The 5,543-nt window shown below is 39.6% G+C and overlaps 1 non-coding gene across 1 annotated transcript; it reads left to right on the forward strand.

Annotated features, from left to right (window-relative positions):
• Window positions 1-1,196: 1,196 nt before the first annotated feature.
• On the forward strand, window positions 1,197-1,360 carry LOC116280410 (U1 spliceosomal RNA). Its single transcript, XR_004189797.1, has one exon. It is a non-coding gene; the product is annotated as a U1 spliceosomal RNA (small nuclear RNA).
• Window positions 1,361-5,543: the final 4,183 nt, after the last annotated feature.

The following is a 5,543-nucleotide window of genomic DNA, read 5'->3' on the forward strand; positions in this document are numbered from 1 at the left end:
ATTTTGAAAGGTACAAAGAGGCCACATGATGTATGTTCCCAGGAACCCTGGAGCTGTCCCCTGCAGAGGCTCAAGGGGGGTTTGATGATGGCCTGCTGTTTACAGAGTAGGAGTCAAAAAACACGGGTTTCACTGGCCCTGGTATACCACTGGAGAATTCTCTCAATTTCTCAGTGCCCCGTCCCTTCTCTGGTAAAATGGAATTGGTTTTCTCTGCCCTGTCTGCCACCCTGGAAGATCATAAGGACCAAAAGAGAGAGCACACACCACTGTTTAGAAAACTACCAAGAGCTCTGTAAACTTGAAAGGTAATTATGCTTGTGCCGGGGATGGGAGTGTGCCTGGTCTAAGGGGGTGTGCTGGCCCTGCGCTGCCCCTTCCTCCCCTCCCCCAGGCTTTCTCCTCCTACGGTTGTCCCCCTTCCCCTCCCTCTCTCTGCTCCTCTGCCTCCTTTTCTCCCTCCTGCTGGAGTTTATGACCTAGGCTAATGAGACAAATATGGCTCCTCACATCAAGGGTGGGGAATTAAGGGCTGGTTATAGCCCAATTGGATTTTCATGATCTCTTGAACAAGTGAAGGAGTGCTTGGGAAACAGGCTGCTCTTGGCCCGCTGCCGACCCAGCCCGAGTCGGGGCAGCCGTTACCCACGCTAGCTCATCGCACTCCTGGTAGACATTTCAATTACAAGTCATTACCCTTCCTTCCCTGCCTTCTTCGGCAGTGGCAGTGGCAGCGCCAGCCCTGGGTTTTGGTCCCACTTCTGGTACTTAGCGTGCAAACTTGAGTGCATCATTTAACTTCTGGAAGCCTTAAGTGCCTTACTTGTAAAATGGGGATATTAATGATAGCTGCCCTACCTTTCACACAGGACTGCTTTAAGAGTTGCATTAAATCAGGTAAGTGAAGGTGATTCAAAACTGGCAAGTTCTGTATTATTATTATTATTATTATTATTATTATTATTATTATTATTATTATTATTATTATTTTGTAGCATGCCTGGCCATTCATATTTAGTGAATTGATCCAAGTAAATATTTGTAGATAGAATACTTGTTTTTCCTCATTCTCCTGTGATTCTCTGAGATATAGAGAAGGCACTCTTACAGGAGTAAGAGTTTAATAGATGTAAAATGTTATGTATCCCATATAGAGAGTGTTAGGTCTACAGATTTCTTATCGAAATTAGAATTCCACATTTACCTGGCAGGGGAGATACTGTGATCATGAAGATGGTTTTTCCAGGGAGAGGCTCATGCATTGCACCCCAGGTGTATTGACCCCTGCAATTTCCCCAGATGTGGGAAACTCTACTGCATGATTTGTGGTAGTAGGGGACTGTATTTGTGCTTTCCCCTGGTTAAAAAAAAAAATTCCATCCAAACTCAATATATTCCTACTCTGCAACCAGGGACTCTGTTTTCTGATAACCATGAGAGCCTTGGGGACAGACCCTTATTTCTATTTTTGGCCTCCCAACTCTATCAGGATTTCCCTGTGCTAACATCAGAGATCGCTGATCACCAAAACAAATATAATAGTAAGGAGAAGTTTGAAATATTGCGAGAATTTCCAAAACATGACACAGAGAGACATGAAGCGAGTAAATGCCATTGGAAAAAATATCACAAATCAACTTGCTTGACTCAGGGTTGCCACAAACCTTCAATTTGTAAAAAATTCAATATTTGCAAAGTGCGATAAAATGAGGCATGCTGGTTTTCATGGAGTGGTGCAAATGGCTGGATTGCCTCTCCAGGACCCATCTCATCTCTTGTCTGTGTGGACACAGGCTCTGTATCCTGAATGGCTTATTGAATTCATGAGCTAATTCCTTTGCAGTTTGTTTTTTCTGCCAAGGAAAGGAAGCTGAGTTAATTTCACTGATGGTTGCCATTTTGTTTCTCGTCTTTTCTGTCTTGTACTGTCTAAGGTTCAGCAGTCACTGACTGTACTAACTGGGTCCTCCAAGGGCCTCTTTGCTCATACAGTTCTTAGTACTACCCCTCTATATTAAAAAATTTTTTTTTGAAGAGCAATTTTAGGTTCATAGCAAAATTGAGAGAAAAGCGATTTCCCACATAACCCCAGCCGCTGCCCATCGATAGTCTCCTCTACTAGAGTGGTACGTTTGTTATAAGTGATGAACCTACCTTGGCACCTTGTACTCATCCAAAGTCTATAGTTTAGCTGTTGGTGTTATATATTCTATGGGTTTGGACAAACATATGTGTTCATCATTTTTATATCATACAGATTATTTTCTCTGCCCTAAAAATCCTCTGTGCTCTTGCCTGTTCATTCCACCCTCCACTCCCAACCCTTGGAAACCACTGACAGTTTTGTCCCCATAGTTTTGCCTTGTCCAGAATATCAGGTAGTTGGAGTCGTACGGTACACAGCCTTCCCAGACTGGCTTGTTTTAGTTAATATGCATTTAAGGTTCCTTCACATCTCTTCAGGGCTGGATGGCTCATTTCTTTTCTTTCTTTCTTTTTTTTTGGCCTGAATACTATTCCATTGTTTTTGTCCATTCAGCTACTAAAGGGCATCTTGGTTTCTTCCATGTTTTGGCAATTATGAATAAAGCTTGCTATAAAGATCCATGTTCGGGTTTTTATGTAGAAGGGTTTCAACTCCTTTGGGTAAATACCAAGGAGCACGATTGCTGGATCATTTGGTAAGAGTATGTTTTAGTTTTGTAAGAAACCATCCAACTGTCTTCCGAGTTGGCTGTACCGTTTCGCATTTCTGCCAGCAGTGAATGAGAGTTCCTGTTGCTCCACATTTTACAGAGCATTTGGTATTGTCAGCGTTCCAGACTTTGACCTTTCAGGTGTTTAGTGATATCTCATTGTTTTAATTTGCATTTCCTTGATGACATAGTATGAGAATCTTTTCACTTTTTAATTTGGCATCTGTGTATCTTCTTTGGTGAAGTATCTGTTCAGGTCTTTGGCCCATTTATTAAGTTGACTGTTTGTTTTCTTATTGTTGAAATTCAGGGGTTCTCTGTCATTTTGGAAAATAGTCCTTTATCTGATATGTCTTTTGGAAACATTTCCTCCTTGTCTGTAGCTTGGCTTCTCAGTATCTTGACATTAGTTTTTTCATAGCAGAAGTTTTTCATTTTCATGAAGCCGAGCTTATCAATTATTTCAATCATGGATCATGCCTTTGATGTTGTATCTAAAAAGTCATCACATACCCAAAGTGGTCTACATTTTCTCCTATCTTATTTTCTAGGAGTTTTATAGTTTGCATTTTACACTTAAATACATGGTCCATTTTGAGTAAATATTTTGAAGGATGTAAAGTCTGTGTCTGGTGTCTAGATCCTTTTTTGGGGGGCATGTGGCTATCTAGTTGTTTCAGCACTATCTTTGCTCCATTGTACTGCCTTTGCTCCTTTGTCAAAGAACAGTTGACTGTATTTATATAGGTCAATTTCTGGACATTCTGTTCTGTTTCATTGCTTTATTTGCCTGTTCTTTTGACAATACCATGCTGTCTTGATTAGTATAAATTTATAGTAAGTCATGATATCAAGTGGTGTCAATCCTTCATCTGTTTTCTTCTCCTTCAGTATTGTGTTGGCTATTCTGGCTCTTTTACCTCTCCCTAGAAACTTTAGGATCAGTTTGTCAATATCCACAAAATATCTAGCTGGGATTTTGATTGAAATTGCTTTGAATCTACAGATTAAGTTGGGAAGAACTGACATCTTAGGATTTTAAGTCTTCCTACCCATGAACATGAAGTATATCTCTACTTATTTAATTCTTTGAGTTCATTCATCAGAGTTTTGTAGTTTTCCTTATGTAGACCTTATACATACTTTGTTAGATTTATACATTGATATTTAATTTTGGGGGAGTGATAATGTAAATAATGTTGTGTTTTTATTTTTAAATTCCACTTATTATTTGATGGTATGTAAGAAAGCAGTTGACTTTTGTGTATTAATCTTGTATGTTACACTATTAGTTCCAGGAAATTTTGGGGTAGATTCTTTGGATTTTCTACACAGATTATCATATCATCTACGAATGTCATCAGTTTTATGTTTTCCTTCCTGATCTGTGTACCTTTTATTCTTCTTGCCTTATTACAACAACAAGGACTTCCTTGAAAAGGAGTGGTCATAGAGGAGTTCCTAGCCTTGTAGCTGAACTTAGTAGGAAAGGTTATAGAGTTTTTCACCATTAAACATGATGTTAGCTGTAGGGTTTTTGTAGATTTTTTTTAAATCACTTCAGGAAGTTCTTTATTCCTAATTTATTGAGTTTTTAAAAAATCATGAATAGGTGTTAGATTTTGTTAAATACTTCTACATTAGTTAATAAGATCATGTGATTTTTCTTTTTTTGCTTGTTGATGTAATGGCTACCCCTCTATGTTTTTATTAATAAAATATAGTTTTGTTAGAAATATTTTATTTAAACATTTATTTAAATTATATTATAGGTAAGTTTTCCTCTTCTCCCTGTCCTCTAAATGTGTTCATGCTCCAGAACCCTGTCCTGAGCCCTCTTTTATATATATATATATATAATGAATATATATATATTCACTTCCTGTATGGTCTCAGCCAATCCAGTGACTTACTTATCACCCATACCGAGAGAACGGGATTCTGGGACCCGGTGACCTAAAAATAATTCTAGTTCCTCCTACTCCAATTCCAAGTAGACTTACTTCTGGGCCAACTAGGTGTCAAGCTCTTTCAGTGACTGGGGATGGATAAGACCTCAGGCTTTGCTGAGGTCCCTGAAAGAGAACTGGACGGGAACTTTCCGAGTTGCTAGGCAGTCACCCAGAGAAAGCGTCAGAAACCAGGGATGAGGAAAGGAGGGAGTTGTTATGGGAAGACACTGGTTTTCAGAGAGCTTTGGATGTTAGAAGAAATCCAATGCCAACTCTTGGCAGTGTGCTCATTTTCCATCATACAAAAAGGCAGGAGGAAGTTGAAAGAGTGGGCAAAGTCTGTCCTTCTCTCCAGGTTGGAAGAGTTCAGGTAGAACTGAGAGTAGAGAAGCTACCCTCAAGAGCCTCAGTGAGGGCTGATATCCCACTCTTAAGCCACAGACTCCCAGGGTAAGAGATACCTAGCTTCTTTCAAATTGCCATAATTAAGGATATAAAAGTATTTAGGCTTGATGGGCCCCAAGAGGCAGAAGAGAATCAGATTGAACAGTTAGGACACAAAAATGGTGGAACAGATCTACAGGAGGAGATGAATGACCATCTGTGAGGGAGAGGGAGAGTGAGCGCGAATGCATGCATGAGACAGGGGACAGAATAAAACATAGCCTTCTTGGAGCTTAATAACTTAATTTTTGAGCTAAAAATTTGCCTGAGTTAAAGGAAAGGGTGATTAATATTGAGGCCCAGATCAATGATCTGGAGAAGTAAATAAAGGAATCTCTCAAAATATTTCTTTGGTTTGTCTCCCCCTACATGAACTCAGTCACCCCAAATCAGAAACTGAGACATGGACTTGGGTGCAGACAGTGTGTTTTAAAGATGATTCCTGGAATCA

This window comes from Vicugna pacos, chromosome 4 (assembly GCF_048564905.1).
Source record: "Vicugna pacos chromosome 4, VicPac4, whole genome shotgun sequence".
NCBI classification, from domain to species: domain Eukaryota; kingdom Metazoa; phylum Chordata; class Mammalia; order Artiodactyla; family Camelidae; genus Vicugna; species Vicugna pacos.